At 44.5% G+C, this 10,559-nt stretch overlaps 1 long non-coding RNA gene across 2 annotated transcripts in view; it reads right to left on the reverse strand.

The window, feature by feature from the left end:
• Positions 1-6,528: 6,528 nt before the first annotated feature.
• Positions 6,529-10,559, reverse strand: part of LOC108308293 — a 5,813-nt gene continuing 1,782 nt past the window's right edge. The window contains exons 2-4 of one of the 2 annotated variants that reach the window (XR_001826866.2): positions 10,339-10,540; positions 9,443-9,616; positions 6,529-6,605 (exon numbers count right to left, since the gene is read on the reverse strand). This is a non-coding gene — a long non-coding RNA (uncharacterized LOC108308293). Of the gene's footprint in view, positions 6,606-7,865; positions 8,206-9,442; positions 9,617-10,338; positions 10,541-10,559 lie in introns of those variants that run through there. The other variant, XR_005201186.1, reaches the window with a different exon arrangement.

The following is a 10,559-nucleotide window of genomic DNA, read 5'->3' on the forward strand; positions in this document are numbered from 1 at the left end:
TGAAACAACTGAAGAGCCCTTGCACCTGCAGGTGGTGGCACAGCCACGTGAGCCTGGAGAAGAGGGCTTCTTGAAGGAAGCAGACCCGGTGTACATTGAGTTTTAAGGGTGGAGAAAAATTCAGATTGGCAGAGAGGTGGCAGAGTGGACATGTCAGGTAAAGGACATGCCACTTAAAAGAGCACAAAGAAAGGCTAGCTGGAGGAGGAGCAGTGAGAGCATAAAGGACAGGGAGGACCCAGCAGATTCGGGGCAGGGAAGTGACTTACTGAACGTTCCTGAGCAAGGGAGTCACAGAATAAAAGCAATGCTTTCCAAATTATAATAGTAATTCCTTGCTTGCATGTAACATTTCGCTCAATGTTTCTGATTGCTCCACATACATTATCTCACTTGATTCTCACAACCACCCACTGAGGGAAAAAGTTATGGTTGCATTTTATAGCTGAGGAAATGGATGGGAGAAGTTAAATGACTTGCCTAAGGTCACACATGTCGGGGAAGGAGCTGAGACTGGAGCCCAGTCCATCGATCTATGGAAAGGGGAGTATAGCACCATAAAAAGGGCTCAGATTTGGAAACCAGACAGATCTTCATTTCAGTGACGCTCCCACTGGTAACTAAGAAGCCCGGAACAGGTTATTTAACCTCTCTGAGTCTCAGTTTTCTAATTTTCAAATCAGTAACGAGAAACCTTAGAGAGATGCAGGTTTGTTGTGAGGTGTAAAGAATGATGACTCCTGGCACAGAAAAGAATCCTACAAATATTTGTTTTCCTCCTCTTGTTCCACTGCTCCCCACTCAGGTCCTGAACAAACCAAGGGATTGGCCCAACATCCCCCTGCCTCCCAACGGTGCCAATGAAGCTCTGGGGCAAGCGGTTCACCCTCACAACCAAGCAGCACTGATCTGGCTTTTGCAAAACCACAGCCCCATCCCAGGCCATGCAAGGGCTGTGCTGGTGGGCGGGCGTTCAGCACCCAGCACATCCCCATCTGAGAGCAGGCTGCGGTGGGAGAGTACACAGAGCTGTGGAGAGATGGGTGATCTGTGAAGCCGCACAGCACACTCCACGGTTTCTTGATAGAGCAGGCCCGGATTTATTGTCGTTTTTTTGTTGTTGTTGTTTTTAAACAAACAAAACAGGATTTAAAATAACAGCCCACACACAAATGCTTGTCAGCAATCTCACCCTTGACTTATCTCTTGAATAAAAGCAATTTCTTATCCTGGCAAAGCTCTTTATTCTTTTGAAAACATTTTCATATACATTATTTCACTTGATCCTCAGAACGCCAGAAGGGAGACAGTGCAGGCTTAACTGTTCCCTTTGAACAGATGAAAACCCCATGGCCTAGCAGCTGGAGGGAGGGGTACCCCAAGCTCCCAACCTCCTGCCCATGGTTCTCTCCCTCTCCTGGAGGCTCAATTCAGAGTCCAGAGTCATTCACTGGCAAGCTCAACTCTAACATCCAAAATCCTCCCCACCCCACTTGGCTACTGAAACATCAGAGATGCCCACGTGAGGCTCATACAACGGGTGGGGTGAGGATGGCAGTTTCGAAAAGAGACAGCTAACCCTGGGCACATCCTACAAATGTGCTAAACTCCCCAGTCAGAACAGGCAGGGGTCTAAGGAGCCTTTCCTTCCTGCTCCAATCACCCGTTCCAATCCTCTCTTAACCTGGGACGCTCAGAGACACAGAAGACTCATTTGGAGTCAGATCCCCTGAGGTCCCTGGTAGGTCTAGCCCTCAACTTCAACTTGAGGATTTAGGCAAGTCAGTTCACTCCTAGAACCTAGCTCGGAGATCCTACAGGAAGGCCAGCCTGCTAACCCAGGCCATGGATTGACTCCTAGGTACAGCAGACCTGCTTCATCCAGCAGTATGCAGAAGCCCAGGACAAACAGCAAGCAAATATTTAGCAGCAACCAAGAAGTGCTCCAGGCACTTAGGGTACATCCATGAATAGGCCTGACAAAGTCCCTCCCCTGCCTTCATTTGGTTTATGCTCTAGTGAGGTGAGGCAGAAAACGAACAAAGAACAAGTGCATTAAAATGCCCGTAGGTGATGAGTGCTGCATGAGAAAAGAGGCACAGGGTAGTGAAGCTGGAGTGTGCTGGGGGAAGGCGGGGAGCTCTGCAGGTTACTATTTTAAATAGGATTGTCAAAAGCTTCATTGAGAGGTTGACATTTGAGCAAAAATTTGAAGGAGTGAGGGAGCTGGCATATGGATATCTGGAGGAAAGGCATTCCAAGCAGAGAGCCAGCCAGAGCAAAAGCCCTAAGGAACAGGGAGGAGGCAAGTGCAGCTGGAACAGAGGACTCAAGGGGGAGAGTTGCAGGAGATGAAGTCAGAGAGGGAACAGAAACTAGGTTCTGGGGTCACAGGGGTCCTGTAGGACATTGTAATGACCTTAGCTTTTACCCTGAGTGAAATGGGGACATGTGCAGGATCTCGAGCAGATGACTAAAATGCTCTAAGATTTGGTAGGATCAGTTGGCTGCCCTCTTGTGAACAGCTGTAAAGCAGGGACAAGGGTAAAAGCAGAGACCAGCCAAGAGGCTGCTGCAGTGTTCCAGGTGCAGGGACCATGGCGTCTGAACCCAGGGGCAGCAATGCAGCGGTGAGGAGTGGTCAGTTCTGGCTATTTTCTAAAAGGAGAGCCAACAGGATTTCCTGAAAGGTGGGCTGTGGGATATGGAAGGGAGAGAGGGAGAAGGAGAGAGGATCCAAGTCAACCCTAAGGAATTGGGCCTGAGCAACCAAAAAAATGGAGATGCTTCCACTGAATGGGGAAGGCTAGCGGGGAGCAGGTGTGTATCAAAGATCAGGAGTTCAGGTGAGATGTGTTGAGCTTAAGATGGCAGATGACGGCTAAGTGGACCACCACCTGTTGGGGTGGCAGCCACTGAAGCCAGCTGCCATATGCTTGCTGATAACTGCCAAGCCAGAAAGGCGGTACCTGCCTCCATTGCCCAGTCCCCAGAGTGGACAGCCCATGAGGGAGGCTTACTTCCCCACCTCATTTTCTAATCCGTGGGAACACAGCTGTCCAGGCCTCACTCCCTGGCCCACTCTCTATCCCCAAGATAGCTCTGAAGGCTCTCTGGCTGATGGGAAGCATTTCAGAACAAGTCTAATGATGTCTGGGAAATCTCCAAGGATGGGCCAAGTTCTTAACCTGCTCCTTGGATCAAACCCCCATCCAAGGAAGCCTGCTCCAGCCTTCATAACAATAAAAACTTCAGCTTAGCTAACATTAACTGAGCACCTACTGCATGCCAGGCACTCTGTGGGGCACTTTCACTTGTATCGTCCATTTGATTCTCATCCCAACTATAGATGTTGTTATCCCCTTTTGAAGATGAGACAACTAAGATTCAGAAAGATTCAGACTTGCCCAACGTCACGGAACCAGTAAATATAGAGACTAATATTTGAACCAGCCTTTTGATTCCAACCCTGCTGGTCGCCCCATATCAAATTACTCATGCTTCAAGGTCCAGTTCATGTCATACCTCCTCAGTGGAATCTCTATCCATCCCCCGGTCAAGTCTTCCCTGTTGCCGCATGCTGTGTGCACCTCTTCCATGGAACCTCTGACTTTGCTGAAACTGCTGTGACTTCTGTGTTCCTTCCTACTCGGCTATACCTTTCCTGAGAACAGAAGCCACATCTTTTAATCCTTACTCTTATACTCTCTCATAATCTTCCTGCCCCACAAATCAGTGTGTTTAATATGTTTACTAATGCTATGATATTTAACACTTTTTACACATTCACATAGAACATTATATTTGGGTCTCGGCCAGTTGGGTAAGCATGAACCACATGGGTTCCGTTAGCCTCACTTATGGTTGAGAATATATACACTCAGAGAGACTGGAGGATTTGTCCAAGGCCATACAGCCAGATGGTGTGTTGGGAACATTCTAAGCTTGTAAAACCTAATGCAGTGCCCACTGCATGGCTGGATCAAGTTCTTAATGTACTGCTTTGATACAATCCCTTTCAGTGAAGCCTACTCTAAGCCTTATGGCAGTAAAAATTTCCGACTCCTCCAATACTAATTGAGCACCTACTGCATGCCAGGTACTCTGTGAGGCACTGGCCTAAAGCCCCGTAATGCCTTTTGGCATATCCTGAGCATTGGCTGGAGCCTTCAAGGTGTGTCATCTCCTCCCTTTTCTATTTCCTTGGCCTCTCTTCCTTTGTCTCCTCACTACCATATTCCCCTCTTCATCTCCAGCTTTCAGCATGATGTCCTTTTCCTGCCCAGAGCTCCTAACCCTGAGCAAGAGGAGGTAAGCTCTGACCAGAAAGTGGCTCTGGGGAGAGAGGCCCCTGTAACACATCTGGAATGCAGGGTCCGAGTTGAGGCTTCTGGTTTTGTTATAGTTGTTGTTAATTTTTTCCCTAGGATATAGATTCTGAAGAGGCGTCTTGTTTTAACCACCTTGCATTCACCCTGTTGGTGTGGAAGGGATCCCCACCCTAGGTTAGGGGATGGCAGAACAAATGAGAGCTGGCACTGAACAGATGAGACAGACACTTTATTAGTCACATACACTCACTGCCTAAGAGAGGAAGATACCATATGCTACACAGGACCACACAGGGGGTATACTAGGGAACAACCAGGGGCTTTGTAGTATCAAGAGGGTGGGGTGCTTCTCAGTTCCCACAGGAGGAGATGATTGGCTTGTTTGAGAAACTCCACAAGCTGGCAGGAAACTGAAAACTGCTACTCAGGGATAAGCAGAAACTGTGCCTGGTCCCTTTGAAACGGAGAGTTGTTTGACTAGGAGATGTCAGCTGCAGGGGTGGAGTAGGGAGGAGAGCCTGCAGTTAGGTCATTTGAGACCTCCCCAGTTGCACTAGATGTCAAGGAAGCACATAATATTAGGCCTTACCAAGCTATCTTACCTTCACCAAGCTATCTTTATTTTTTTAATAAATTTTTATTTTGGAATTATTTTTGACTTACAAAAAATTACATAGTACAGAAAGTTCATATATATACTTCACTAATTTCCCCTAATGCTAGCATCTTATATAACCATGGCACCTTTATCACAACTAGAAACTAGCACTGATATAATACTACTATCAAATTACTGGCATTATTTGGATTTCACAAGTTTTCCCACTAATGTTCTTTTTCTCTTCCAGGAGTCACCTAGGGTACCACATTGCATTTAGTCATCTTATCTCCTTAGTTTCTGCTGATCTGGGATGGTCTTTCAGTCTTTGTTTTTTACAGCCTTGATACTTTTGAAGAGTTCCCAATGTAAGTCTGTTAGATGAATTTACATGCTATGGGCTTTAAAGATAATGCCACAGAGGTGTGGTGCTTCTCATCATCACAGCAGGGGTGTATAACATCACTAGCGAGGATAATCCCATCGCTTGTTTAAGATGATGTCTGCCACAGCACTCCACAAAACTACTAATTGTCCTTTTTGATATTTTACTCTTTGAAAATGAATCACTAAGTCCAGCCTACACTCAAGGGAAGAGGACTTAAGCTCTACTTTCTGAAGGAGAAATGGTCTACAGATTTTATTGAAAACTCCTCTGTAAAAAAATAGTTGTCCCTTCCTCTCTATTTATTTATTTATTCAATCATTTATTTAAGCCTGCATGGACTAGTGGATATATGTACATATAACATACATACACACACACACACACACACACACACACACACACACACACATATTTGTTGTTGTTAGCTATAATACAAGCCTATCATTATTTATTTTATTGCTTAAATTATTCTAGCCCTGGGTGGAAATGTAAATTAGTACAACTACTATAGAACACAATATGGAGAGTCCTTAAAGAACTAAAAGTAGAGCTATCATTCAGTTAAACAATCCCACTACTGGGTATCTACCCAAAGGAAAGTAAGTCATTATATAAAAAAGACACATGCATGTGCATGTTTAAAGCAGCACAATTCACAACTGCAAAGACGTGGAACCAACCCAAGTACCCATCAACCAATAAATTAATAAAGAAAATGTGGTATGTATATACCATGGAATACTACTCAGCCTTAAAAAGGAATGAAGTCATGCCTTTTGCAGCAACTTGGGTGGAGTTGGAGACCATTATTCTAAGTGAAGAAACTCAGGAATGAAAAACCAAATTTCTTATGTTCTCATTATATAGTCCTTACCCCTCCTTCTCATCTAGCAAAACTCTAGACATCCTGCAAGACCTAGTTCCAGTGTCTCTAACCTTCCTTCTCTTTATACTAAGAGGCAAACCCCTCCTCAGTACTCTCATAGTCCTTTATACATATTTCCAGTATCTTAGTCTGGAAGAATGATTCGGTTCTATTTCTACTCCCCAGTAGACTATGAGCTCTTTGCAGGCCAAGATTGTGACTTTTTCATCTCTGCAGTGCCTGAACCTGACAGAATGTCTGACACAGAGTATATTTATATTCAATACTTGCTGAATTAATAAGTACAAGTTTCACATGTGTACCCAATCTTGATTACTTACCTCTACTAAGTGGAAAGGAGCACAGGAAAGGTCCGAGATGGAAAAATGAGATCCAATCCATTTCTTCATTGCCCTCCTCTTCCTTTGATGGCAAAAAGAGGAGAGAAAGAGAGCAAGCACGATTAGAATGGGGTCAGAGCCTACTGCCCCCACCTATTTAAGAAAGCCTGAAGACATTAACTTCAATAAAACTTCAGAGACTTGAATGCCAGAGCAAGTATCTAAGAGGGTATTTCTAACTTTGAAGCCACGAGAAGGAAAAATATATTTTTAACAAACAAACATGATAAAATCATATCTAGTTAATATGGTAATACATTTTACCTAGGCATTTATGTCTATTAAAATGACTTTATATGATTACCTGCTTTACATTTTAGTATCAAAAGAAGTTATATACATATTTTAAACTGTACCTATGGCTAAGCTTAGTGGCTGAAATGGTATCACCAGAGTAACTGGTCAAAGCTGTACTGGTGGCACACTCTCCAGGTTTACACAACTCAGGGGATTCCCCAAGTTTCTTTAAAACTAACTATAAGTCTATTCCTCTCAGAGAGTAATATTTTTCTTAGAAGTTTCATTGCTTTCTTCAAAAGGTGTTTGAGCATGACCATGCGTAAAGCATCGGCTATGGAGGATACAGTATGGTTCTTGTTCATGAGAAGTTAACATTCTAGATATTAGCTTATGCTCTAGGTTCAACAAGGAAAGTGATTACACCTTAAGAAAGAAATGCAGGCTGGTGCAGTGGCTCACACCTGTAATCCCAGCACTTTGGGAGGCCACTGCGGGCGGATCACTTGAGCCCAGGAGTCTGAGACCAGCCTGGGCAACATGGTGAAACCCCATTTCTACTAAAAAATACAAAAAGTTAGTCAGGTGTGGTGGCGCAATCCTGAAATCCCAGCTACTCAGGAGGCTGAGGCAGGAGAATTGCTTGAACTGGGAAGGCAGAGGTTGCAGTGAGCCGGGATTCCTCCAGCTGTACTCCAGCCTGGGTGACAGAGTGAGACTCAGTCTCAAAAAAGAAAGACAGAAAGAAAGACAAAAGAAAGAAAGAACAAGAAAAAGAAAGAAGAAAGAAAAAGAGAAAGAGAAGAGAGAGAGAGAAAGGAAGGAAAAAAAAAGAAAGACAATACTTCAAGTATATGAAAAAGGGTTTTGATGTAACCGTTACTTTGATAAATATCAATGTTAGTGAGGTCCGACATTGACTGTCAAAGACCCAACGTCACCAGATACCTGCATTAAGTCCTAGGAAGAACAGGAAGGGGAAGTGAGGGAGAGGAAGGGAAGTGACTTGGGAAATGAGCAATAAAAGAGAGAAAGAGAGAAGAGAGCTTGGACCCAAGATGCCTCTGGCTGCAGTTATTTCTTGTATTCCAAACAGCTGGCTGTGTGTTTGCAGTTCTGGATGACTCACCATGTAGGAGGAGCCCCGCGAGGAGAAAGGAGAAAAACCACAGAAGAGGGAAATCCCCTTCAGCATCCTTGGGGTGTGGCTGTGGCATTCTGTCTCATGGCCTCACACAGGTCAGCTAACAGCTTGGGCTTCAGTGCTCAGAAGCCATTTTAAGATTTTAAGGATCTTCCAGAAACCCAGGGGCTCACCCAGAAAGGAAAGGAACTTCTTTCAGCTTCATTGTTCATAAACCTAAGAAACCATGGGTAAAGAATCTCTGCAAAGAAAGAAGAGATATATACTTGTCAAAATGGAGATGTTCACTTGAGTCTTCCTCCCAGGAAAAGAAAAGAAAGTCGGGGGAAGATTAGCCTTGAGCATAGAATTTCATACATTACAAACGGGGCCGCACTGCAAAACCCACGCAGCCCTGTGATTTAAGGTCCTCCTGCAGTCTCAGTGAGTTCCTGGGTCTTATGGACTGAATTGTATCCCCCCACCTAAATTCCTATATTGAATCTTAACCCCCAGTACCTGGGAATGTGACTGTAGAGATAGGGCCTTTAAAGAGCTGATGAAGCGAGGATACTGGGGTGGGCCCTAATCCAATGTGACTGGTGTCCTTATAAAAAGAAGAGATGAGGACGCACAAAGAGGCACCAGGAACAAGAGTGCACAGAGAGAGGCCCCATGCAGAGGCAGCAAGAGGGCAGCCATCTGTAAGCCAAGCGGAGATGCCACAGCAGAAGCCAACCCAGCCTCCAGAACTGTGAGGAGATCGATTTCTTTTGTTTAAGCTGCCCATTGTGACACTATTATGGCAACCTTAGTGGACAAAACATTGGGGAAAGAGCTTCTATACAATTTGAATGTGGTGTCCCAGCAGGGCCTCAACCACAACACACGCCAGCTAAATCACTGCAGTTTCATTCCTATATCACAACCCAACTTTGGACCATCATTACAAGACACTAATTGAGTTTTCCCACCTGCCAAACACTATATTAGGCTGCTTTCTCACATATTACCTCATTTAATTTCTAATGCAAACCTGAGGTTCAAAAGAGGTTAACTAGTTTCCCCAAGTGTATTAGTCCATTCTCACACTGCTATAAAGAACTATCTGAGATTGGGTAATTTATAAAGAAAAGAGGTTTAATTGATTCACAGTTCTGTAGGCTGTACAGGAAGCGTGGCTGGGAGGCCTCAGGAAACTTAACAATCACAGCAGTAGGCGAATGAGAAGCAAGCACGTCTTACCTTGGCAGAGCAGGAGCGAGAGGAAAAGGGGGAGGTGCTACACACTTTCAAACAACCAGAGCTTGTGAGAACTCTATCACAAGACAGCACTAGGGGGCTGGTGCTAAACCATTAGAAACCTCCCCCGCCATGATCCAATCACCTCCCACCAGGCCCCATCTCTAACACGGGGGTTCACAATTCAGCGTGAGATTTGTATGGGGACAAAGAGCCAAACCATATATCCAAGGTCATCGAGGTAGGGCATGCAGGACCTGGGGTAGAAGCCCAGGCCCTCTGGTTCCAGGTCTGTGGTTCTTCCACTGCCCCAGGCCAGAGGTCTCCATGGGAGTTGTTAAAGACCAGAGATGTTAAGGACCGCTTGCCACTCTCACTTTCGAAAGTCAGCTCAGTCCTTCCAGCAACATAGTCACTGGGGTTTGTAAGTCCTATGACACAAAGAGGAAAAATATGTGTTCAGTCCTAATTCTATCTTTACTGGACCATTCAAGCCCAATTCTTAACTGACCACATACACTATTTAGTAGCTAGTTATGAGGCTTATACAACTCCAAAGATATTATTAAGGAATCACGTAAGAAAGTATTATTGCTTTCTGGATAATAGGCCACTTTGCTCAGCTCAGTTTGCTGAGGACAGCTCTATCTGGAGCTCCTTGTCAATATCTATTTTTAATGGGATATATTTATAATTGGATGTATTTATAACCTGCTTTTCATGGGCACTTGTTTTCTTTCCAGAATCACACAGGCATTTTAATAGATTGGCTACGGCAGTAGAGAAGTGACTAGAAACAGTTTGGGCCTCATTGTCTGTGAAACCTGAGAATCCTCACTCCTCCGATGCTGGTGCCTGCGACACTTTGGGAGACAGCAGCTTCACCACTGCACACTGGTTCTCATTTCTATAAAAGACATACATCCCTCCTGGAAGGGATGGAGGACGTCGGGGAAATTAAAAGGTTTAGTACATACTAAGAGAAAACTTCAGTGGAAATTCCTATGATTCAATTCAGTTTGGCAAACATTTATTGTCCAACTATTACATGCTAAGCACAGATTCATTGACTGAGGTATGTTAATTTTAGCAAAATTATTGAACACAAGCATCAGAGCTGGAAGAAATGTTAAGAGATCATGTAGTCTGATACTCTCACTTTAGTGATGAAGAGCATGAAGTCCAGACAGGGGAAGTGGCTTGTCCAAGATCAAACCACTGGCTCCTGGCAGTCAAGGAGCTAGAATCTTTCTGAATCCTAGCCCAGTGGTTCCAATACACTCTGCAGCAGTCAGACCCTTATCAGAGTATCATGTCCAACTTAGTTCGCCACATTGTGAAAACCATGTACACATCTGGAAAAGATCCAAAAAA

Source organism: Cebus imitator, unplaced genomic scaffold (genome assembly GCF_001604975.1).
Source record: "Cebus imitator isolate Cc_AM_T3 unplaced genomic scaffold, Cebus_imitator-1.0 Scaffold84, whole genome shotgun sequence".
NCBI classification, from domain to species: Eukaryota; Metazoa; Chordata; class Mammalia; order Primates; family Cebidae; genus Cebus; species Cebus imitator.